The sequence below is a fragment of the Stigmatopora argus genome, chromosome 12 (assembly GCF_051989625.1).
Source record: "Stigmatopora argus isolate UIUO_Sarg chromosome 12, RoL_Sarg_1.0, whole genome shotgun sequence".
NCBI lineage: Eukaryota > Metazoa > Chordata > Actinopteri > Syngnathiformes > Syngnathidae > Stigmatopora > Stigmatopora argus.
Genome location: NC_135398.1, coordinates 9,566,607 through 9,594,414, shown reverse-complemented (window position 1 = coordinate 9,594,414; position 27,808 = coordinate 9,566,607). Strand labels below are relative to the sequence as shown.

General features: G+C 37.7%; 1 protein-coding gene across 1 annotated transcript in view; it reads right to left on the bottom strand.

The window, feature by feature from the left end:
* The window catches only part of dsg2l (desmoglein 2 like), a 196,452-nt gene that overhangs the window by 50,879 nt on the left and 117,765 nt on the right, over positions 1-27,808 (bottom strand). Inside the window, exons 4-5 of the mRNA XM_077615997.1 lie at positions 6,631-6,747; positions 73-146 (exon numbers count right to left, since the gene is read on the bottom strand). The gene's annotated coding sequence lies outside the window, so the exon portion shown is untranslated. The remainder of the gene's footprint in view (positions 1-72; positions 147-6,630; positions 6,748-27,808) is intronic.

Sequence of the window (27,808 nt, the reverse complement as noted above, 5' to 3'; positions counted from 1 at the left end):
TGTTTAAAATCACGTTGAAATTGGTTGACGATATGTACACTGATAGACATCAACAAATATATCTGTACTTACCTAATTTGCTTTTGCATCAATCTTCAAATAGGCTCAAACTGGGCAGGAAATTCGACAAATATAATTGAGGAGCACTGGGAAACAGAAAGAAAGAAGAAATAAGAAAGTGAAAGAGTTTGGTGTAAAGAGTCCATTCCATTAACAGAAACACTGAAGTTAAAAGTATTGCTGGGTTTAACTACTATGCATTTAGAAGATTTTTCTCCTGTTTTACCTCCCTTATATTACAAATAATGTGACTATACCTACATTACGTATCAGTATTATCATTCTAACATGCTTAAACATGTGAATAAATTTATGACATTATTGTTACATTGTTATGTATTTTTTAGGTGTATTTTTTTAATCCCCAAATGAGTTTGCCTGGGGTTTGATAGAATTATCAATTAACTGTTCATGATGATGAAATCATTCAATATCACCAGCACCATGTTACACCAGTGAAGCTTTCAAATACTACTTTTCTCATTTCCACTAAACAGCCTGCTTAAAAAGCACCTCAAAGTCAACTTGTTATTTGCTCAATTACCAACAACAGTGATCTTAATTGTGTTCATATATCAATGAAATCTAATCGATAAATTCAATATATGTCTCGTTGTAAAAGAGGAGCACAGGATGTTTCTTGCATGATTTAGTATTCCAAAAAGCATTCATGGGTAAAGATGGCGTAATGGACTGAGGACAAATAGATAAATAATACGGCAGGACAATCAATAAATAAGAAGAGGGCATGAAATTAGAACATGGACACAGCGATTATGGTGACACATGATGGGAATTAATAAAAAGGTGGCTTTGACTGGGTGTGCGTCACTGCTTCTGACCTGCTTGAGTGCTTGGTAAGCCCACAAAGACACTCAAGACTTCACTCAGAATGACTCATGCAGTTACATTTCCCGGCCTACTGGGGGCCACCATTATCCAAAATAAAAAGAAGGATGAGACAGCAAGACCAGTGACGGTATTTGAGATACCCTAACAATGAGTCACTCCCATTGCCGTGCTTCAGACAAGGGATCCAATGTTCGACGGTGTTTTGTTTCATCATAAAACCTTACAAGCTATCTGGTAATATCAAAATGTGCACTGCAGGGGTGTAAATGTGATGACTTTTTCTCTCATTTGCTTTTTCTTTACATTCAAATTGCTCTGAGAACAACTGAATGGCAATTTACTTTTTTTAATTTCACTGGTCTTATCTCATAGTATTTTTCTGTTTAATTACCTGACATAAAATGATCAAGTTGAACATCTTAAAAAGCCAAGAGGTGTAAAATCTAAGACAAATTCTCATTTTCTTATCAGATCGGATTCTGTGTATTTGACTTGACTGGCGAGTGCTGCCGCTTATCATTTCTAATTAAGTTTTCATTTCAGCTCGTTAGCGCCAGTGAAAGGGGCTGTGCATGTGCGAAAATCAAGGGGGACTTCCAATTAAACATTAAATACATGCAATGTGAAGCGCAACACTGATGTGGAAGCATTTTCCACCAATGTGGACCTAAAAAGGATAGGTGTTAGCATTTACGTATTTTCCCCAAGTGATACACTGAGTGGTTAGCGCGTCGGCCTCACAGTGAAGGACCTGGGTTCAAATCCAGGTCGATCCATCTGTGTGGAGTTTGCATGTTCTCCCTGGGTCTGCGTGGGTTTTCTCCGGGTACTCCGGTTTCCTCACACATTCCAAAGACATGTATGGTAGGCTAATTGGACACTCTAAATTTCCCTTAGGTAGGAGTGTGAGCATGAATGATTGTCTCCTTGTGCCCTGTGATTGGCTGTCCACCAATTCAGGGTGTCCCCGCCTTTGGCCAGAAGTCAGGCTGGAATAGGCTCCAGCACCACTCACGACCCTAGTGAGGATAAAGCGGTTCAGAAAATGAGATAAGATGAGACACACTGTTTGTGTCTTCGCAATTTAGGCCAGAATATTACAAATTTTAAGTGAAAATAGAGATCAGGCCAAATCAGGCCAAACATTGCATTATAAATGTTTCCATCATAATCTTTTGTGCACTTCCAGGTGCCAAAGTAATATAAACCATGCATATTAAGTGACAAAGTACAGCAATTGACGGACTAGGGCATATGGCTCCGAATGATGAGTTGAGCTTCCTTCTCTAACAGTTTGGTCTGAATGTGTGGACTGTCAGTTGAAATAAAACGTGGAGTAAATCCCATCAAAGGGATGCCAATTTATATTTCAACTGCTAAGTTGAAATAAAAAAAAAAGCAGTGGAGTTAACATGATCATTTAAGGACTGACTCCCAGACTTTTCTGGATTAAAAGCATAGCTGCAGCTTTGTTCTGCTAAATCACCCACAATCACTAGAAAAAGTAGCATAATGGAATGGTCAATAAATTGGATGCAAAAATAATGGGATCTCTGAGCATAAAGTCCTAACTACAGATTTCTTTCCCTGATGTAAAAAGCCACAGATCTTGCTCAGATAGGCGCCTGGTGCTGTCTGCATAAAGTCTGAAGTCCAAAGTCCACATTCCTCTTGCTAAATGCTCTGATGTCCCACGTGAAAACAAAGGCAATTACTGAAAGGATTCAGGATAATGAAAAGGTCAAAAGGACACTGAATGGTCAGCGCCAAGATGTGGGATTAAAATGGACTGAGAACACAGACCGATTGGTTGCGCAAGTAAAAGTGAAGCAGAAGCAGAAGAAGGAGAAGTCTGCAGACAGACGTGATGGAGTGGTGCACCACATATGATGGGCTGGGATATATCACCTGTCCTCCCGCTCCATGGGGGAAACCATTACCGTGATTGATTCTTTGGTGGTATTGCTGCTCTTGTTCTTTGGAATCCAAGGAGAGATGTCGATTGTATTGCAGGTGATAAACAAATGTGTGTTTGCTGCTAAGAGGCATTATCAGTGGAGGACAGCTACTTGGCAAAGACTCTTTGGAACACACCAGCCAAACTTTTTGTTCAACTCCCCAAAATGTAGTAATTGTTGACGCACGAGCTGGTTCGTGAAGGTCAAAAGTCCATTGCTCTTCATTATCGCCACGAAGTTCAGCGGTTGGCGAATCAAGTTTGACAGCAATAAGTCATTTAAGAGGTCTGTTACGGTTTCACAGCCAACGGGGCATCATTATAGTGAAAGAGAAAGGGTTCAATGCTTAGCAGCCCACAATTACTGGCATGCATTGGAGGGGTCAGGGCACTTGAAAATCCATGTAAAATATACAGAGGATTATGTTTATTTGTCAGGTGAGAGCAAAGATGATCCTCAATAATGGCTTTGCTAAAGACCCTTAGGCAGCTGTCAAAATGGGGAAACTATCCTATCAGTAATATACTATACAGGAACCGCAACAGCTGCCCACCATAATGGCATCCCAATTTTCCATGAGGCTAAATACAATGAGCACAATGTCAAAAGAAACTTGATTGATTGTGCATGAATTCAATTAAAATGGATTTGGGTTGAATGCAACCAAGTCGTGCCCTCCATTTGGTTTTAGATGCAAGTAATCAAATTGAGACTAATGATTGGTTAATTACTCTTAACCCATCCTTAATAAATTTACACCCTACTAAACTAAAAATAAACGGCAAAATGTCTAGAGTTTTTCCAGTATAAGGATTCTCAGAACACAGTGAGAGTTATCCCTAGTGTAGGTGTGCCACTGTTTTCCCATTCTTTCATCGCTGCATGTGGATTCCACAGGGCCTTCTCCTTCTTTATTATTCTTGTATAAAAACACAAGCTTGGTGTTTATCTGCTCCATCAGCATCTGGCATTTATTACAGAGATGGGGTTGGGATTATTAGGATTACCAGTGGATTGAGAAGGACAGGATTCATTGCAAGGTTAATAACAGCAAATACTCTTTTACCCACGGATCAGCCGCGAGGCAAAAAGCTGCAGGCTTTCTCCTACTTTGTAAACGTCTCAGCCTTAACCCAATTTTGGAAAAATACATTGAGAACTAGTACGGTTTAGGTGCACCACCTCTTCAATAATAAAAACGTACAGCTCACTTTAAAAGGCAAACTCAGTATACTTGGAACTGTATCCATCACAAAGCATGTAGGTCTTTGAACCTTGTGTATTTTGGTGTTTGTTTATTCTATACAAAAGCCAGATATTGAAGAAGCACTAATCCAGAGCGACAGAGGAAAAAAAACACAATCCCTAATCTCCCTGATCCTTGGCAAAATCATTCAATTAGACTCCGTCTGGCACAATGCACACAGGCAGTGAAGGTAAGAATTACTTCACGGAAAAAGAGAGTCAGACAAAGCCAGTCATTGAATGCGCCACACATGCAGATCTTTATATAAACTTTGAATTTGTATACTACTACGTTTATGCATAGCACTGAAAGGTTCCGTGGAATTGTAACAGACACTTTTCAAGTGTTATGGAATGGCTACTCCCACATAGACAATGAATGGGGTTAATATGGAAATGATTATTTCTTTTGCAGCCTGGTACCTGGTGGCCCCCAGGCCGGTAACAGTTCGTGAAATTAACCTTGGTATAGTGTTCGATTCCTAGAACAGGAGGAATGGAAAAAACCCAAACAACAACAAGAGTTAAACTGCAGCACCAATATAAATGAAAGTGCATTGGCTTTGGCTCGGGGAAAAAAATACAGCAATCGACATGTTGTGAGGTTTCAAGGGTGGTAACTCTGAAAATGAACTAGATTCCTCCACCTGCTTGTTTTAAACTTTGAATTAAATCAATAAAATTTTAGATTTTTCGAGGTTTTTGTCCACTATATATCTTTTCATGACGCTTTGAAGTGGGTTAATCACAAAAAGAATTGGTCAATAGTCGAGTGGGTTGTGTAAGTTATATGCTTTGAGAGCTAAGGAACTTTGTAATGATTTTTTAAGAAAATCCTACATGTTTAGTACTGCACTTGCAAAATGCATGGCCACTCCTGTATAAGCCTCCCTGCCAACATTGGTGACCTTCCTTGCAAAGACAGTGTAGGTTAATTATTTCCCAGTCAGCCTCATGCCAGACCTTCATGCCAGCTTTGACAACATCTGGCAGCAGGCATCTGGTGCCATACATCAAACCGCCACCTCCGCCAAGTACGGCCTACGCACTCAACTGTCAACCTGATCAAACTGATGTCTAAAACTAATATTTTCTCTGTGACTGGGCTTGGGTGACACATACAAGGCTTTCAACCAGGAGTCCACTCCCGCTGTACTTCTCATTTGTGGGTTTGCCGCCAGAGAAAAGGCATCAAATGCTCGTTAATGGTCGTTCATCCACATTCTGAGCGAGACGTCACCACACCTCCAGCTGCCTCCTCCCTGCCCGCCTCCCCGCTGTCGCCTTTGAAGCCACTTGCTGAAATGTCACAAAGCGTGAAGTGTTCCAAGCTCTCCTGAAGCTCTAATGAACTGGATGAAAACACAACCATGTCGCTGTCATACCGACATCACAGTCGTTCCAGGAAGAAAAAAACAGTCTTTCTCGCTTTAGGAATTTTGCCTGTCAGACTCTATCCCTTTAACCTCAATTCCACCAAGCAATACAACTCGATTTGCAGTAGGTCATTGAGCTTTTGCCAAGACTTGCACCTGCCTTAGTTTTCTGTTGCTATGTCCAACAACATTTTGGGAGACAACATCAAATACCCGGAACCTTAAGAATTCGAGGCAGATGTGGAAACCTCTGGCCACAGTTTTCCCTCTGGACGAGACACAAACCTCAGCCCTGGAAAAAAGGTTTAACTGCCAGCTATAACTGAATTAAATGCCAGACTTAGGAATGATGGTTGTTTTTCGGTTAAAGTAACATAAAAAAAACCAATTGCCCAGTGTGAACTAACATAAGTGTTAGTTTAAAATGGCAAACTAAACATTCATCTATCGTGGGTCACACATTAAACTGATCTACTTTAGTTTCTAGTACGATTTTATAAATATATTAAATTCTACAAGAAGCAATACATTAAACATAGTTTAAACAGAAAAAAATCATGCTGAAAAAAATAAGTGGGTTTTTTTGTGTCTGGGTTTCTGGCGGACATGGCACAATCTTGATGGGAGTATTCCTTGGCCAAAGTGCACGTCTGCCGGCGTGGGGATAAATTTGAACAAGATGTGGTAGACTTTTGTTTCTTTGAAGGTGTTCCACATCATACCTACACTCGGGCCGCGGGTATTAGCACGACCATAAAAGGACACTCTGTTTACCTTAACCTGCCAGCGTCTGCTCGCCAGATGTTCGCAAATCGCTCTTTCATCTCCTGGCTCAGAAAAACATATTTATAGACTTTGCTGAAAGTTTGTTGCTGTTTTGCACCAACGAGCACCAAGCAAAGTCAGCTTTCTTTCCCTCAAGGCTAAATTTGAACACACTTTAATTTGCCTGAGATCTTGCTGGGATTTGAAGGCATATAAAGTTCACTGCTCTGTCCTTCGGGCTCCTTGTTCGCAATGTAGAAAGCGGAACTTGGAGGCAGGAGCCTATAAACATGGCCTCCATTAAGTCATCGGCTTTGGCAAGCAAGCGAACATACACATTTCGGCATGTCTCCCAGAGTTGCTGTTATTTTTACCTGTTTCAACTGGCTCCAATTGCTGGCAACTTCTAATGGTTATTCTATGCCATTTTCTTTTTGGTTAGCTTGGAAACCGGACAAAGGCTCTCACCCCGGACACAGGATAGGGAACACCTGCAGAATGTAAAAAGACAAAGTTAATTTTTCAAAGACAGTATAAACTGAATATTTCTTTTTGCCATCACCATTTGAATTTGGAACAAGGCATAATAATCAACCGAAACAATGAAGAAAGAAATTGATCGGACAAACACCAAAGACAGCTTAAAAATTTTAAAATGCATATTTTGTAAAATTAAATTTAATTTCTTGTATGCCAATGGTATCCTCTGTGTCAGTCGCTATTTCTGCAAGGATCTAATTGAAACCAGGTAGTTGGCCACATTTTATTAGAAGATACAGGAAAAGAGGCACCAATGGTTCTCATTGAATAGCGAACATGTCACTTGTATATAAATTATCGACATGAGACATTACATACAGGATCATACCACATATTTTGATCAACTCAGTGTAAAGAAAAAAATAATGTGCCAAAACCTCTACTTATATCTTCTTGTGCATTTTACTTTTTGATGATGGGCATTAAAGTATTTTGTGGGGAACTTGGGTTACTTGATGTTATTCCGAGGGAATATAAAAATTTCAACGCCTTCTTTTGAAGTGGGAGCGCATGTGGTTTAAGGTAGTGCACCCTTAATTTTTCCACATAGTGTACTGCGAGGAAAGAAAACCACTGGCACAACCCTGGACAAATACTTGAGAGGTATATATTTTCCTCATGTTCCTCAGTGTAGTTTACTGTACAATAATTTAAAAGCTTATAGTTGAACATGATTTACAGTAAGGCTTGCCTTTGTAATATGCAAAGTAAGTAGTTAAATGGTGAGTGTCTGTGAGAGTGCACATATATATATATATATATATATATATATATATATATATATATATATATATATATATATATATATATATATATATATATATATATATATATATATATATATATATATATATATATGACTGTTCATTTAATGTTAAAGCCATGCAACAGGATTAAAGAAATGGCTTTAAATCCCAGTTAACACCAGTTCCCATCACACTTTCACTTAGTCTGACATTCCCATAGTGGATTTAAATGCCTTTGCACGCAAGTGGGATTCACAGAAAAGGACACGTGATCATAAACTGGAATCAGCTGCTGCAGTGTCGGTTGGGTTTGAATTATAGCCGATGTCATATTGCTGTACGATAGCTCGGCTCCTGCATTGAACACAAAATCTGCTCCAGGATGAGTTTGCAAGAATTTTTACCACTATTTATCTTTATTTCAGTGAAAAGTTATCTAATCTGAAAATAGTGGAAGCAGTTATTATAAGGCTAAGTGATATGGAAAATGCACGAATGAATGAATGGAAACAGCCGCGCGAGTGGTGATATTATTGTAGGTGATGAATATTTGCTCACCTCCATCTAACAGCAGTATATTAAAGTGACACTCTGTTGTTTGGTTTCACACCTTATGGACAAACAATCAATGTAATTAAATATTTGAATGTTTTGTATGTCACCTTCAAAAATATGTATTTTGTTCTGATGCATAATAATATGTTGAAATGACGTTCTCTTTCTCTCTCTGCTGCCAAACCGCGTTATATGGCCTTGCTGTTTCCATGGTAACCACAGGTATCACAAAATCAAGCAAACGTAAAACAAATACAAAAATAAACCTATTTTAATGAGAATTTCAGAACATGTGAGTATAGTGAATTTAGGAGTCATCTTGACAATTTGCCTGGATTTCAACCGCCAATCTCCAACCTCGAAGTGGATGTGAGTATATACTAAGAGCTAAAAGAACCATCTGGCACAGACGCATTTTCCGAAATAGGCAGAACTTAATTTCACACTAGAAGGGTGGGCGGCACCCCAGAGACACAACAATTTGTTTACAAGCACTTTAAAGTCAATTTTCCATAATGTCCTTATCAAAGCTATTTAAACCTTTGTAGAATCACATCTAAACGCGAAAAAGGCAATGCATCAGTTCAGACATGAGACACGTGGCCCACACTGATTTGTTCCAAACCTGTTTACATGATGCAAATGGTCTGAAATGTGTTTGTTGTGACTGTTTCCGTTTTCCCAGTGAGGTCACATGTAATTGTTGACATATTCCAGGAGAATCAGTAGGACAAAATAAAGGATACAGTAAATGGACTCTGCTTGGAAACACTTAGCTTTCACTCAGATGCTCAGTGAAAATGAATCTAATACATAAAAGAGACAGCATGGACCCCTGCTTGTCTTGCTCTGATCTGCTTTTCCTGGAGTTTTATTTCTCTGTAACACTACGAGAAAAAAAAGTGTTTCAGCTGCCACCTGAACCCTCTTTTTGCACTTTTGTCTGTTTGTGATAAGTGACAACACTTTTAAAAGGCAGCCTGATTAGAGCCTGTGCAGTTGTCGCTGGGGCCCTGCAGCTGTGTGTTACTTTTTCTGCACGTGTACATGATTTTTTTGCCAACGTAGGAGCACGTAGGCAAACTTCTTAGAAAGCAAATTGGAACTCGTGGAAAAAACATCAACAGTTTCACAGAAAGAAGGAAAATATTCAGTAGCAGTTGATTAAGATAATAGAAAGAAGGAAAAATATATGTATATATGTATATGTATGTGTGTGTATATATATATATATATATATATATATATATATATATATATATATATATATATATACATACATATACATCATACCTGTCAACCTCTGCCGATAACTGCCCTTATAAATAATTATTAAAACCTTACAAACACCGTACGAGTTGTACGGTGTTTGTAAGGTTTTTTGGGGGTTTGTAAGGGGAATCAATAATCATTTATAAGGGCAGTTATCGGCAGAGGTTGACAGGTATGATACATATATACACATATATACACATATATATATACATATATATACATATATATACACATATATACACATATATACACATATATTTACATATATATACATATATATATACATATATACATATATATATATACATATATACACATATATATATACATATATATATACACATGTATATGTATATGTATATATATATATATATATATATATATATATATATATATATATATATATATATATATATATATATATATATATATATATATATATATATATACATATATAAATTCATCTCCATTGCTTCCTATGTTGTGTGTTTCACATTCGGGTAACAGATCGAAAGCAGGCAGCAAAAGCTTGTTACTCACCGAAAAAAGCAAATAAAGACAGAATTGGAATAGACGCATAGTAAAGGTAGGGGAAATGAAATGAAGGAATCTGCTGGCAAGCAGACAAGAATGGTTTAAGGGTCTTATTTTGATGCAGGGTAATGAAAACACTGCTTGAAAAGTGTCACTTCCACTGTTCCAGTTGTATTGAACACACTTGTCATTGGTGGAAGAGATGTACGGCACCGGCACATAGACTAAAATAAAACACAATTTAAAATCATTGGCTCAGAGTATAAAATGAAGAAATTAATTTTGGGATATTCACAAATTAAAATATTCTGCTATTTTAAGAATTTGGAGGATTGTCTCATTTGCACCCAGTCACAGCAATAAGAGTCCAATCTGCGTATCTCTCCGTCAATGGCCACAAATATGTAAAAGACTCATCCCTGACATCTGTGCAAGACCTTGTCGTCCTTTCGTAATAATCCCCCATCTACGGCCTGTGTGCCACAGCATGGAAAGGTGCTGCAATTTCTGATGCACACAGCCTGCGCCTCTCATTAGTTGTGCAACTGTGGTGTTGATGTTACACCAGCCAAGGTTACCGATGGACTGCTGCCAGCTTGTCTTTTGCGGGGGGTCAACATGAACTTTGAAACTGAAGGTCCCACCCGGTGATACGCCCAGTGAAGAGACAATTGTAATTCTGGTGTGTTTGCTGATGGTGTAACCATGGTTACCACAGTCAGACCAGCAGGAATATTTGCAGCTCTTAAGCACATGCATACTCCTGTACTTCTTTTTGTGTAACTGCTATATTCACTGATTAGTGTTCGTAGGCAAGTAAGTTGGTCTTGCAATGCAGCAAGGAATCATGATCTTGCAGTGACAAAAAACAACAACAACTTGTGACTTCAATAATGTAAAGAAAGAATTAAATATTCTGCCTTTTATTTCTTGTTGGAATTTCTGGGATCGTGAGATTTACAAGAAAGTAAGTGGAAAGTTACGAGTTTGTGACTATCAGCAGAATATCCAAATGATTTAACCTGTGACATCAAGTTCTTTGTGCTAGATGACATTGCTGTGCAAAAGGAATGTTCTAATTGATGTACAACCCTGTATGTGCATGCCTGTAAGACTATATGAATCCTAATTCCTAAAAAAAGGAAACATTAACTTAAGTATTGGTTGCATGTTATTGTAGCACGTAGCCCATGTACAGTTCATGGATATTGGTATTACAGAATATTTTTCAATATCTTAACATTCTATTTTGCTTTCAGCTGATGAAGTCCATGCATTAAATCACCACTGTACATGTTGCTTTTCTCTGAATGCAAGTACAAAGGCTCGAGTCTATGGAAAAAGTACTTTGTAACTGACTTTGATTGTTGCTGCTAGATTCTAGCAAAGTTTGTGCAATTAGTGTAGGGAGGTGCATATGTGTGTGGGTGTGTTTTAACAGGTGAGAAAAAGAGAAGAGGAGGCTTTTTTGTCTATGTTGCAATGACTCAGTTTGAAGGAGGTTCTCCATTAGCACGCAATGACCTCATGCAACAAGCATGAAAGGACTACTTCCTCCCAGACCCGAACACTTTTATCACACATGATAAAGCCTCTTTTCTGGTCAGAGTGAGGTTAAGGGAGGCAATGTCTAAAAGGTGAGCAAAGCCAGTTAAAAGGACAGAGACGGCCTCAGCTCCCGCATGCATTCCACTTCAATTGTTGGGAAAATTGGCAAAGCAGTGAGCATGAAAGAGGTTGATCAAGTTGAGGCAGCGTCAAAAGTTGAAATCCAAGAAGAAAAGGAAAGGTCCCACTTGACAAAATAGATGAGGAGTAGGAGCAGAAACAGAAGGGTTATTTTTAGCACAGCTTTCACAGCTGCGAGCGTTTTGTACATCAACCAAACACAGGCACTCTTAACTCGAAAGAGATCAACATGGGAATGCAAGTGACCATATTTGGACTTGGGCGAGAGGGGGAATGTTATAGGGGGGTGGGTTGTACTTCCAGTAGATAGGATGTGTAACGGTGGGGTGGAGAAAGAGGAGTCGCTTTTGTGTCTGGGCAGAAGTGAGCAACTATGACACACCCCAGCTCCCACCTCGGTCTTCTAAGGAATTTGCACAATATGTGGGTCACTTTTGGGTGTCAAAGATTGTCTTACACATCATTTGGACACAGAATTGTCTTTTTAAGGATTGGCTCCTATGAAAAACAGTGAGGTGGGCTGAGTACAAAAGCAAGAGAGGATTTGCTATCCCACAATTCCTAAAGCTTAAGTGATTAATAAACCTCCCACAGTGTGTTTTCATATATTACACAGACAGAGAGAAGCGTGGGAACGTGTGGTCAGTAATGAGTTCTTACTGGTAGGCCTACTGTGCAACACAGGTTTACAACTCCAGAATAGAGCTTGCCAAGGGCAAGCAAGCAAAGCTAACTTAAAGGTCCTCCAAAGTCAAATTATAATGAATAAATTGTTGGATATGGTGAAATGTTGTTGTCGATTTTTTTAGCTTCCAAAGCATCCCTTTTAATGCCACCTGACTGGCCTTGACTCGGCTCATTTTCTCGTCTAAATGCTTGGGATCCAAAAAACCCCATAAGGAGATTTCTGCATGTGCCAATAGTTTGGATGATCACCATGAAATTATCAATGTTGGAAATACTGCACTACTTATATTTCTCCATGCAAGCGTAATAGGTCAAATTCTCTGGTGGTTAACGTCATTTAAATCAGTGGAAGGAGGAGTCATTCTATCACTACCATCCCAGGTATAATTTACAAAGACAGTATTCACTGAGTATGTGTTGTGGTAGTAAATTATCATGCTCTGGTGCTTTTGACTGTGACAGATATCCCAGACATTTTGCTTGGGAGCTGTTGGCAGTGAATATAATCGCTCAAAATGAATCATGTGTCGACAGGCATCAATGGCAGTCAAATAATTAATAAAAGAAAAATGCATTGTGATCACAGGGAAAAAAGATGCATGCTCAAAAGTATGACTATTCTTCTGTTGAACTCACAGTGGTTAAAGAAACATCCGCTGTCCCCACTGCAAAGCATAGCTGAAAATCTGTTATGTTCTGGGACTTTTTTTTTTACAACATCTGGTATTGTGTATCTTAAATATGGGGAACAGTGTAATGAAATCTCGAGACATTTAAGGTATTTGGAGAGAAAGGTTTTATGGTGTCAGTCGCAGATTAGGTTCCGTCAGTGTAATCACAGCCACATGAAACGTCTGACTTTAAACGAATATGGATATTGGCATTAAATGCAAATTAGATACTAAAGGAAAAATGCAGCCTTTGATATGCTGGCCAGAACTTGCAAAGGACAGCGACGGATATCTTTTTCGCTTGCTTGGAACAGATTGATAAACAGTGTATAAAGCGTGCACACAGTGAAAGTGACATGTAGGTTCTGCTGAATTGAACATTAAGATCGCCTCATATGTCTTTGACTTTGCTTTTGGCAGGACATCAACAACTTTAAACCCTCTGCCATCAAGTAGACCAAGTGCCTCTCTCTAGAATTGCAGCCAACTAGAATCTCCCCAGGCAATAAAGTATGCAGAAATCTCTGCAAAGGTGTGCAAGCTAATAGCAAGCTGGTCTTATCATCGCATTTGTCAGATACGTTAAAATATAGATTGCCATCTTCTGACAGTGGTGGCTTGCCGTTTGCTTGATGAACACAGTCATTTGTCGGTCAGATGGAACCGACGTTTATAGTCAGAAAATATGGAAGGTGTTGCCTAACTCAGCAGGGTAAATGTCAAACTTATTACCGCCAGAGGGAAATTGGAAATGAGATGGCCACACTAACAAATGAGACACATTTTTGAGCGGGTAGTTTTCTTTTTATGCGCAGACAAAAAGAAAAGATGTGCTTCCCTTGATCACGGGGATGTTAGCCATTTTCGTAGAGTGCAAACCACACAAATAGCACTCGTAATGTGTACATTTTTTGGGTAATTATAGTAATTATCTTGGCAGGCTGAATATGAAAACATATATCGTTGAAACTGGAGAAGGGGAAAAGGGAGATATTAAACCCCTTTTGCGTGGCTGGAGGCTATGCATAATTTCCATGTCTTGTAAAATATTCCACTAATTGTGTGACTATGCCGCTGAGCAGCACACAAAAGAGGGTGTAAAATATTCCCTAATAACTACTCTTGCTCTCATTACACATTTATGAGGATGACCATATGGGTGAAACTCTTAAAATGAAGAAAAATATGATTTTAATAAATAGTTATAACATACATATTGGCCTTTTATATTGGCTTTTGCATCTGTTTTTCTTGGGTTCAGGAATTACAGTTGAGGTTTTTCTATGTTCTTTTGTTTTTGTTATTAGCTGCAGTCAAAAAATAGTCTTTTCATCAATCACTATGAATCTGCAGGAAGAAATTATGATTGCTAGCAGTGGCCAAAACTTTGAAGCAAAAAGCAAGGCAAGGCCTTGACTGACGCTTTGTCTTAATGTGAAAGACGACAACTAATTTAATCCTGTTTGATGGGTATAACTGATCAGGTCTTTTCATGAGTTTCAATTAAATTATACATACTTTTTCAATCTGTTTTAAAATGAAATGGCTCATCATAAGAGACAGACCATTTTACTTTGTATAATATAACCCACATTTAAGACAATTATTTACATATTAAGTTATTTTCAATTTTTATTTCAATTTTTTTTATATGAACTCTTCATTTAGAATTATAAAAATATTTATTTTATCATTTACAATATTGGAACAGATTAGTTCCAAGGTCCTTGAAACCCTTTAAAAAATATAAAACTTTCCCAATTTGTATAAATATGTAAGACAAAAAAAGAAGAAAATAAATTATTAATCCATTAAAATAAGACATGTAAAGACATTTTCTATTGAGAGGGGCGTAGTGAAGAGAAGTCGTGGTGGGTGAGGGAGGGAGAAGGGGGCTAATGTTTGGCAGCTCAGGAAACATATGTACACATGCTCGTAAACATACAACATAATAATTCAAAATAGATTGGATGTCTTTTACCTTAGTTGGCAGCTGACAATTTAAAAGAAATAATGTTTAAAATTTGTCTGTAGATATATGTAAGATGTCACCCCATTTGCAGTTGAAAAAACAAACCCAATTAGAAATCTCAATCATTTAGCAACTTGTTTAACTTGTGTTTTGCAGAAAATAACACCACACTTTCTGTCTGCGATCAGCAGAAAGCCGAAAAGCAAATCGCTGGCACTGATATTTCCCTAATTATTGTCAGCATACGAGTGTGAAAGCGTTGCCTTCCCTGGTGGGAGTGAAACAAATGTGATTTGCTGCTTTGACTCAGGTGGACGGACAGGTCGCCGTGATTAATGTGCCACTTGTCTTCTCCTACACGCACAAAATAACACTCTTGTGTTTTTATTCCATCCTCTAATAAAGTGACAAGTTATTACTTGCATAAACAAAGGAACATTCTCTAGCATGCTTTCATTACCTTGTCATCTTTTTTTGTATTTAAATCTGTGTTAAAATAAAATTAATATTATAACATCACGTTCAACTAGGAGTTAGAAGGCTACCATGCATATTAAAAGTTCTCACTTGAGATGACTGAAAAGAGTCATTAGTTTTACCCTGTGAATACCATGAAAATCATCCAATTAAAGATGCACTTTGATGAAGATGTCTATCATCTTTTAAAGTAAATTGGGCACACTGGTGGCAAGTCTTAAGTAGTGGAGACTTAAATGAATCCTTATAATTAAGATAATTGCGACAGTAAAATTGGGAAAATAACATTAACAGCCTCTATCAGTGTGTCACTCAGGTTTTTAACTTGAAGTCAGTCCAATTACTAATGTTTATTAATAGCATTAGCTTCTGCTAAGAGGCTCTTACTTGATTGCTTGGTGAAGTTGTCGCCATGGTGACGGGTAAAGACATTGTGGATAGTGATTTTCATGAATCCACGTGCAACCTTTGCCATAAATATTCACTGCCAGCCTTAATTCAAATGGATCTGACATCTATCGCTGTCAATGGCAGAGAATGAGTACAGCAACTATAACAAGGATTAAAATCAAATGAGGACAATTTGGGGTAAATATGAAAAATGAGGCAATTGAAAGATTGATCACTGAACAAGACTGGGCCACTCCAAAAGAATTCTTAGAATGTCATACACTTAACAAATAACGCACTTATGGCACATTTATTGGTGATTTATGGACATTTGCTATATTTCTGCTTATCTCAAGGCTGCAGTGTGATATTGAATCAATCTGAATTTATGATGAGGCCCTGTCAGACCCATTAGAAATACAGGCTTGACCATTGCATTTTTAATTAACCCTGAGCACTAACACATCTGGGAGTTGTCCCGCATGTCACTGCAGTTAATGCTCGCAGGAGCGAGAAAATGACTTCACACCGAATATGAGATCAGAAATTTTACCATCCTCGCTTGCTTTTTGTCTCTTTGTGTGTGCATGTATTTATTAATGTGTATGTATGTATATATCCATATATATATATATATATATATATATATATATATATATATATATATATATATATATACACACATATATACATATACATATATATACATACACATGTATATATACATACATATATACACATATATATACATATACATACATATATATACACATATATATACACACATATATATATATATATATATATATATATATATATATATATATATATATATATATATATATATATATATATATATATATATTCCGATTGCTGAAGGGACTTAAACCTCTAAAAAATAGAAATGATAAAAAGGTGAATTTATTTCAGTAGTACATTTGTACTTAAGAAAACAACTTACCAGCTAAATGATTCAATTCATTGAGCTGATGCCAGCTGACTAAGGTGGACTACAGCCTTAACTGGTTACCAGTCTGCTATAAGACAGACAGGCACAGATAACTCTCCATACTCACAATCACACCAACACTGAATGGGATCGGGGGACATAAGGTCAAAAAGGCATCTAAAAATGTCTGTATATTGGGTGGCTTGGTTTCATACAAGGAGTGTACACCGTACCAAATAAGGTGCTGCTTTGAATTTGGCTGCTTAGGCAGAAGTCTGCTCTAGACAGATAGATTTAAGTTCTGCCTCAACAAGGTGATGTACTTTCGAGTTTTCCCCAATATTACATTCCTGTATGGTAATATGACATTTGGAATATGAACGATGCCTGTGCTAAAGTGCAGTGTCTGGGTTCATTCACCAGGGAAAAGATAGCGTCTTTTCTTTCTGCACATATGTTTGTCCATAAATGAAATGCATGGAAGAATACAATCGCCTTTTTGGATGCTATCAATGCATTACCAGATTAAATACTATTATTCGCCTGCGTGCTGATACGTTGTCAAGGTAGTTCTCTTCCCGTCACGGTGAAAAGAACAAATGCACAGCTCGTAACTGGTAAAGAAAGAGCGAGAGAAAGAGGGAAAGAAAGAAATACACTCAGCTCCCAACTAAAGTTAACTCATTCAATCCCTTAGACAACGCTAGATGTAAATCAATTTTAACTATAAGTGAATGATTAATGCCTGCCCCCCTAGTTCAAATGATATATTGCTCTCAAAAGCACTGAAACAAGATCATTCTTTTCCAGCCCATGCACAAGAGCAAGCATATAAGTAAAATCCTTGTGTATCAAGTTGAAGGGATAAAACGTAAAACATTTTTTTAATGTTACCAGAGGCGAGACTTGTTTTTTGAATAATTCAGTAATCAATGAATAATTCAGTCGCAGAGGATCGACAACGCCGCTATTTTTTCTTTTTTTTACAGAATTTGCAACTCTTGCTACTCATGTTAATGCAAAATACTACAGTGTGCCCACGCAGGGACGTATAGGTATATTGGACCAAGCTAACAACCTCATAACCTGTAGCATCATAAACAGAGAAGCCATGCTTTCAGTTACAATGCTCAATAGCCTATCCCAACTGACTTCGGGCGAAAAGCAAACTAAACGCTAGCTTGGTTGCCAGTCAGTCGTAGGAAAATATCTATACAAACACATGACCAACTCCTGCTTCTTCCAAGTATCTAATAACCATTAGGGTCACACACAAATTAACTGGACTATGAATTTTGAGTAATTCATGTAGGCAGGTGCAGTAACACAATAACCTATTAAAAAAATCACAAAAATACAATGAAATGATTCTCAGCGGAGTTGCTGATAGTTTTGCTCTGTGCTAAAATGGCTAAGACTAAAAATGTTCTATAATCCAGGAAGGAGTTCAGGACAATTTTACTAGCATGATCAAACACACATTTGGTTGAACAGATATTAAAAGCATTGAGGGAACACCTGAAGAGGAATTCCTCAATGGCACTGGGTCGAAAATTTTCATTAGAGCGATTAGTCACAATCAGTGGCTTTTTGGGCTGGAGTTCAGATTAACTTAATGGCTAAAATTGGCGGGCCACCCATGTAATGATCATCACTCGTGACAGGCGGCAGCTCTTTGGTGCCTTTCACAAGGCAAGCTGACCGTCTCATTTCTTTCAGGGCTTTCATTATGGCGCATTGTTTCACTGGACAATGTGATTTATGAGCATGAATGATTGCTAAATGCTCGCCACAGGTTGAAACACGTATGATGGATTGCGGCACGGTCGAGTCATAATTCTAGTGCTGCCGGTGACTTGAGCGTGTTGCGCTCAAAGGCGTCAACGGACGCGGCCTTTATTTTTGGTGAGGCGTTAATCAAATAAGATCGCCCAGGTGCTTCCGAAGCAGTCCAAGCGCATCCTGGCAGACTTTGCTCTGGGCCGATAAGAAATGGCAAGAAAGCAGTGAGGTCATCTGCAGTGCAGTGTACAATTAAGTCCCGGGAATTAATTGGCGATTTCCGGCACAATAAAGAATTCCGGAGGATATGCTATGATGGGGCTTTCACGCCAGCTTAGGCTGAAATTTGCGCATAATGGCCAACATTGTGCATTAGTATTCCATTAGCGTATAGACTTTGATACATGAAAAGAAACAGCACAGTCTAGATTCTTCTCTGCGGAGGTAATGTGTTACTCCACTTTACTGCTTTTGAAGAGAAAATGTGAACATTATTGCAAGAATAAAGTCAGTTTATGGGAAGGAAACTAAAACATTATACATTAAAATGAAGCCACCACTTTATGAAAACGTCAGAAATTTATGAGCAAATGTTCTATTTTTACCTGACAGCATGATTAAAGTTAGAATTGTGTACAGTCATAATTTTAGGAAAAAATATTTTATGAGACGTTATAAATTTTACTTAAAGAATAAAATGGTCCTGTTTCATATCTCTGATTTTAGTTGAGTTTATTTTATTATTTTATACTGATATATTTCCATGTAATACAAAAAAAAGAAGTTAGCACAAAGAAATGCTGAAGAGAAATATATTTCAAAAGAGGCCTACAAAGTACTTAACACATGGAGGTAATCAAGTAAATACGTAGTGTCATTTGCACTCTGGCACTGATTGCAATCGTAGCATCGTAGCTTGATCATGTAAAAATGTAAATATATGGAATGATGCTACCACATGTAATTTTTTTTTAAAATCATCCTCTACAGAATCCAATAATTTCAAGCTCATATGCCATAAATATCATCATACAGTCTGCATAATTCTATCTCCGCAATATACAATTGCCTCGACCTGTCACTCATTCAGACTGTACCTATAAGAAGCTCAAATTCTAACATTTTATGAATTGTATGATCGAGCGCATGCACTATTGCACTTTGTTCGATTTCCTACATTTGTTCTTTCGCAGCCTGCCGTCAAAACTGCACCATCAATGGCAGCCATTGAGTTAATAATGGAACTCCCCCAAAATCAACCGGTCCGGCCAACAAGAGATTTAAATGTGGCCCACGAAAAATATTAAGTTTGTCACCCCTGATTTAAACCTTGGGTGTCCAAATCAGTCCCCAACGTCCACAGTGGGTGCAAGTTTTTATTTCAACTAATGAAGAGGCTACATTTTCACCAGTCTGGTGTCTTAAAAGTGTAATCAGTTGATTGCATTCTGATGCTGCTTGTTTCAAAATAAACCTCATTGCTTAAACTGTCCGTGCTGGATCAGTTGGAACAAAAACCTGCACCCAGTGCGGCACTTAGTGGAATACTTTGGTCACCCCTGATTTTGACAGATGTGGAGACTATTGAACCACCCAATGTGGCAGCACACAAGCCTAATTAGATGACAAGCTTATTAGTTTGGGTTCATTCTTTTTTCGGCACAGAAACTCATTTACTCCCATTGACGACAATAGAAGTCAGATCCATTTGAACTTGGGGTGGGCAGTGAATGATTATCTTTTAATGCTGTTAATAGTTATAGACGTCTAATCCATCATTACTGCGACTGTGTGACATCCCCATTCAAATGGATTAAACATCTAACAAAGGCCACTGATTAGTTAAAAAGTCTGTTTTCCATGATAAGTCCTCATTAATAGAGTTATAAGTGACCTACGTACAATTTCAATGTGAGAAATGTGAAGGAGGGGACGCACTATTGTTTGGCTAGAAGCGCCCCACTGCTTTGGGAAGGTGGTAGGTAATAAATGGGGCAAACAGAAGCATGCTATTCGCTCATCCTGAAAAATCATTTAGCTCTCCAAATGAAATGGCCGTGTCGGCTCTCAGTAATGCCAAGGACCATCATTCACAACCGTCTCAACCATAAAAAAAAAAAAAATAGAAAACAGAAAAAATGATTGGTGGCGGATCCACAGAATTTCTAACACACAAACACAGTCGTTTCTGTATGAATTCAACCGATTCTTCCTAATGTTAGAATGACTTGTGTTACTACTATTACATTTTAATAACAACATACGAGTATTCAGGGCATTAATCTGAATTTTACAAATCTAAAGGTTGCAACAGTAAAAGAATTAAGTTTAGAACATGCAGAGAATATTTTCAATGGAATGACTAATGTATATCGGTATTGTTTTTTTTCACTGAAAGTATGTCTTTGACTAGAAGTGTTTTTCCTTCAAGGCCAAAGCCTACCGTTAACGTGAGCTCTGTGCAATTTATGTGGAAGCGTATTTGAATACGACCGGCCCCAGATACCGCTAACACAACACATTTGTCGAAGCCCAAGAAAAACACGCCTGACCACCTGTCAACCTAAAAGCCCTTTAAAATAAATCACACTGATCCATGCCTTCCACAAGGGACGAGCTTAGTAGAAAGAAATGGAGTTAAAAGAAAATAAAGAAACATTTTAGTCAGAGGGAAAAAATGGTAATGATTCTCCGTTGAAAGAAAGGTACCAGCAATACCCAAAATGGGGGAGATTTAATCTTTTTTTTCCATTTGCCATGCACTTTTACTTTCCCAAATTCAGATGCCTTTGTAATACAAGCAATTTAGAAGACTCAAGGAATGTAGCCGTTGTTAATTCAGCAAACGTTTGATTAGGACAAGGAATGAAACAACAACATTGGAAGACAAAATAACAAACGAACACTTATCAGACTGCAATAATCACCATTTACTGCTAATTACCGAAACCCGGCCAATGTTTTAAAGATGACATTGAAAGCTGGAAAGGCGGATATCCGTGCAAAGTACAAACTTAATTTGAAACCAAAGTTAGTTCGAGTGTCTGGATAATGCAAAACAAAATGCTAATTACTGCCTGAAATTGAAAGCGGTGGAGCGTCTGCATAGACAATATTTCATTGAGCTAAACAGGACAGGTGAATGCAAATAAGATAATATGAGAACAACATGAATACCAGAGGACCCAGCTTGAATAGATCAGTTATAATAGAATTCTAAAGAGGCGTTTTCAAAAGAGTTTTATGAAGGAGTATCATGTCCAAATTACCACAACCATCAAAGTACTATGTAGAGACCCAAGTTATATTAAAACACAAAAGAAAAAAACTATTTGGGGAGTCCAAGATCAGCCCAATTCACCAAGATTTTAACATTTTCTTCACTTCATTCCTTAAAAATTCCAACCTTTCCCCAGATGTACAAATTTATCTCAAAATGTTTAAAAAATCTCATGACTTTGGGCCATTGTTACCATCACACTCCCACACTTGAATGGTCAAGTGCCTCAAAACCTTTGACCACTGTTGTATATTTGAATGTATAAGACAATAGTTTTACAATAGTTATTGCACTTTTTATACTTTTTAGATATGGGGAACATCGCCGGTCAATATGTCATCTCGATGCATGCGTCATTGCCAAAGTATTACTATTTTTCCATGTTATTTTGAAAGTGCATATATGATACCATGCTGAACAAAACGTATGTTCTTTTATTGTGCTGTTCCTATTCTTGACTATGGAAACAATGTAAATAATTATACATCCCAGAATTAAAATTGTTTTTAACAATAAGAAAAATGACGCTGCTTTCCCTGCGATTGGTTGCTCACTAATTCAGGATGTCCCTCATCCTGTGTGAGGATAAGCAGGTCGGAAAATGAATAAATGAATGAACAGCGCTTTCCAATTGACATGATATTTATCAGGAATATTCCGTTTTAACAACATCCGTCTCCCAGTGTGAGCTTGACTTTTCATTCACAGGTACCATGGTAATGCAATGAACAAAAAAAAAGAAAAGCAGCAATCACGTTGAGCCAATGTTTCCCTGGCCTGTTTAGCAGCTTTCACCTCACTTTAATCAAATAGTGTTTAGACTCACAATCTCTCACCGGCCTTTGTTGCCTCCAAGGCCATGTACGGTCTGTCTGCACTAGTTATATTATGCTACTTATTGAGTTTCAGGAACGATTGTTCTAGTCGATTTATAAGCCCCGCCTAAAATTCATCGAAGACGCCACTAAACTCCTGAAAGCACCATGGCCACTTTCCAAGAGCTTTGTCGTAAAGGAAATTAACAATGACGCGCCATCTCGCTCAACTTGTCATAATTATTAGTGCTGTCTTGTCTATTTTTCTTCCTTTTCTTCTCTGCCTCCTCCACTGTGAGAATGTTTCATACATCGTCAAAACAGAAAGATGAGATTCAAAGGGAGTGTTTAAGCACATTTTCGGCTTGAGTTTGAAAGAGCTCCAAGCAAAACATGCAAAGGCATTTGTTGGCTCTGACTTGGTGATTTTTTCTCATAAAACAGTAAGCAGGTATGTGGTACTAGCACACACACTCTTATTCTAAATTTTATCCTGATCATCTCGTTCAGAGTGAGGCTTACTGAAGGCCTCAAGGACATTTTTATTGAATTTGAGGTCTTGGGCACAAGCTAACCCATTGAGTCGCAAGAAGAATGCTAGGGGAAAAAAATCCAGAGACAAATCCAAAGTAAAGGAGGAAGGAGATTAGAAGCCACAAACTCGATTTGAACTGCTGGCTGCAGGATACTAAAAACATGGAAAGGTTCTAAAAAAAACAGTCTACACAATCTGCTGCTAGTCAGTATTTGACAATCAGCAAAACATTCTTCTAAGATTTAATGTTACAATAGTGATCATGATAAAAATGTCAAATTCAACTGAGTATTTTCAAGATGAGAAGTAAATATTTGTGAAAAATACAGTTTTTTATTCCTTTTAAAAAGTATATTTTATACATGAATGTCCTATATTTTTAATCAAATTTTAATTCTAGCAGCTCAATTAGTATTATAATATTGGGACTTAATTCAGTAAAAGAACTTTTTTTCAAGGAGATTTAAAGTTATATTTGAACGAGATTATGATTTCAATTTCTTTTTAACTTTGTTTTCCCACATTAAAAATACACTGTATTCATAGAATTTTTTTTTAAATCACAAAAATATACCACGTTGCTGTTCTAAAAAAACAACTTCAATTTGAAAGCTATTTGTCTTATCTCAAAAGTCCAATTTCCTAAATAATATATTTACAATAAATTGGTATTGTTATTTTTTCCATCAATTTTGTAAAAGCAAAAAAAAAACCTGAGTTAACAATTTGATTTTGGATGTACATTCTTTTAACAGGATTTGCGTTTTGTATGACTGCATGTTTCAAATCTCAAAAATTATGATTGGCTTGACAAATGTTACAACATCAGGTGGCATTTTAAGTGTTTCCACTCTATTGAGCTTTTCATCAGTCTTTGTTTGTCACCACTGGCTGCGAAAATTAAACGAGTAACATTTCACTGTATGTATTACACTACATAAATGTTAAGAGCCTGTCTCCTTTTTTCTGCTCCACTGCTGCAGACATCATTCGTAACAAACAATAGCATTTCGACTTGGGCAAGAGCAATGTCAGAGCCGACCAAAATAAAATGGATGACACGGCTGACCAGCTGAACTTGCTGAAACATAAAACCAGTGAAGCGTTATCAGTGCATTGGTTTTAGATGCCCACAATGGCAGAACAAGCACAGCCCTTCAGAGCTTGTTTAATGTGGACCGACACGTTAAACACTTCATTTTTTCAGTACGTCTGCAATGTAATATTTATTTAATTAACAAATTCACTTAAATTTTAACTTATTTTAATTTAGGTCTGTTAATGTTGGACCAGTCCAGGCATAGTTCACCTCTAGCCTTAAGTCAGTCCAACGCAACAGTGACCCTAATGAGGATAAATGGTATAGAAAATGGAATGTTGGAATAATTTGAACAGTCCAATCAATTTCTTGTGCCATACTAGGCAAACAAACTTTTATAAATGCATTTTTTATTGGAACTTTCATACTGCATATTAAGAGCATATATTAAATTGCCAACAGTCTGAATACATACGTACATTTAAATTGCAGCTGCTCACATATGCGATCCACTCACAATTGTATTGATCACAACGAAGATGCCAATCAGACTTACTTGCAATAAGAGGAGTCACTCAAGGGAGAAAATGCTTCTATAATTAAGAAAGCAGGCAAAAGCATTAAAGCGGCAGCTAGTTGAGGCCTCTTGCACGTTTTGGAGTGCATACACTTCAATAGTCCATTACTGTGATGTACAGGTCACAGAGGAGCAAAAACTCAATACGCGGGCTCAGACGGCATTATGAGCGATATCAAGTTTGGCTCGTCGTCTGCGCGACAATGCAAGACATTTTCGGTGGCGTATATAAATCACTTGAAATTTCTTAACGCGACGGAGAGGCGATATAAATAGCTTAAGACTGTCACACCGCATCAAGTGTGAATTCGGCTAGTTGCTAAGAGAAAACGAATATAAGAGAAAATCCCCAATAAATCAGCTTCATTTATTTAACCAAAAAAGAGAATTGTTTTTTTTTGTGATAAATTCATTACTGACTGTCAATCATATCTTTCAGGCAATAAACCATAAAAACATTCGATTCAACAGCCATCCAACATGCCTGGCTCCAATTCAACTACTAATTATTCTTCCAAACAACCAGAATCTAGTCATTGTAATATACAGTCATTTTATAATTCAGTGAACCATTGCCCCAACTAACCTAAACCCTAGGTAATCAACTACTTAACTAATCAGTCTACAAACCAAACATTCATCAGTTAAAATGGATTGGATGCCTATTGCCATCAATTACAGTTGAATTAAATTAACCATGTATCTAACCAACTGACCAAGGTACCATAAATCCATCTATGCTATTCTCCATTTATAATTCCTAAACGTTCAATATATGTCAGAAATGTTTGAAGACTACTATTAAAGTGATTTGTTTCAAGAACAAACTTGAATTGTCACATACCAGATAAACCACCATCATGTCTATAAAGATATTGTGTTGTTTTTGTCCTTCAGTATTAAGGATCCATTTAAAAATGATTTCAGATTTGGAAGAATATCTGATGGCAGTAATAGAACTAGTGTACTGCAAAGTCAAGGTTGTAAAACACTAATTGAACACAGCTACTTGTATGAAGTGACTACATTACCACCACGCAGTTGGGAAATAGATACGACAAAATTGAAGGGCACATATTCTGAAGGCTATTTTTCCACAGTTAGATTTAACCATTGAACCTTTTATTCAATACAAATTCATACTCATGCATCTGAGGACTTTGTTAATGACGTGATGTAGCATAGGATTAAATGTAAGCGCACGAGGCTCTCAAACATCAAATACTTTCTCAAGCTCACTTAACGCTCAGCAAATGTGTTTGAATTTGGACGAAGCTACAAACAAAAGGCCTTATTGACTCGCTTTGGTGATTTGAAGCAAATGATGGAGTCAAGCAAATAAAACGGAAAAAGAGTGTCCTTCGCGAGGGAACAATAATAAGAAAAAGAACAGGACGTGGGATCACAGAAACATGCAAGCACATGTTGAAAGCGATTGATTGTTGAGCATCTTTGCCAAGGCTGCTTAGCATTGATCTGCATGACTAACCCCTGGATATCGTTGTGTTCAAACATTTTGTGGTTTAGCACATCTGCCTCACACTCAGAATATTACTCCTCCGCCCCCCACAGAATTCTCCATTGAATCTTCTTGCTATATTTGTACTTGCTGAGAATATTCTCACTCCTCTTAAAAAACATGCTAATTAGGTTTACATAAGATTCTAAATCTTCCTCATGTGAGATCAAAAATGTATTTCCCTATATTAACTGTATCTACCATCTGGTTGACTGCCACCCAAAAAATTCTGACCAATTAAGAGCCCTCATTCCCTTTCTTAACCAAGGTCAGCAAAGGGCAATTTATCGGACCACTTTAATTTTTTTCCATTCATTTTCTGAACTGCTTATCCTCACAAAGGTTGCGAGGGATGCTGGAGCCTATCCCACCTAAATTCAGACACCCTCAATCGTTGGCCAGCCAATCGCAGGGCACAAGCAGACAGACAACCATTCACGCTCACACTTATACCTAGGGGCAATTTAGAGTGCTTGACTAGCCTTTCCTGCATGTTTTTGGGATGTGGGAGGAAACCGGAGTACTCGTGAAAATCCCACGCAAGCCCGGGGATAACACGCAAACTTCACACAGTGAGGACCGACTTGGGATTGAACCCTTGACACCTCCAACACTGGAAGAATGTATTGAATCCATATTCAATTTCAACATTTCTGTCAACAAAGAATTGCGTCATAGTCCGCGACACACGTCTCTATCAGCAGGGCGGGATGCTAGGCAGGTGGCTGTTGTAAACAAACCGCTGACTGTGTGATGGGCCATGGATCGCAAGGGGAAAGAGAAAAATAACTGAGGAAAACAGAGGAGTCAACGTTCCTTGGACCGAAGGATGGGGAATATACCCACCTAGAAACAAGTAAAACCCACATAGAGCTGTTATCAAAAAAGCCAGGCAAACAGGCAAGCTTCCAATGATATTAAAGAGTAAAAATTGATTTTTTAATTCATAGTATAATACGGCCCTCAGAAGACTTCATGCCACCACACTAGTGTTTAACTCGTGGCACATTAATGCATACCAATTAATGTGCTCTGATATATCTTTTCCCCTTTTGCTATCTGTCAAATGTTAAAACACCTGCACGCTCCAAGCACTGACTTTTTGTTAAGCATTAGTGAGAGCCATTTGCGGATTTTTGTGTCCTAGAAACATACCTTCTATTTCTGAAAATGACTAAATTAATCGACTCTTTATGCAATTCCATAACAGCCCAGCTTGTCATTGTTTAATGCCTAAATATGTATATTTGACAATGTTCTTCATCAGAGATACCAGCTGACAGTTGAACACCAAGAGCTGCTTTGTTTCCTAATCAAAGACATTTTACCCAACTCTGCTTCTGTTTATATCGGAAAGGCTTTGATGAAAAGTGCATTCAACTAAATTTAGGCTGCAAAACTCTTTACTGCTGTTGCTTTGGAATCAAAATGCATCGTCATTAAAACTGCAATAAGGTCTCGAGTGGTGGTCAAAGTGCATTTTACTTAATGATATTTCTCCATGAAGGCTCTATTTAATC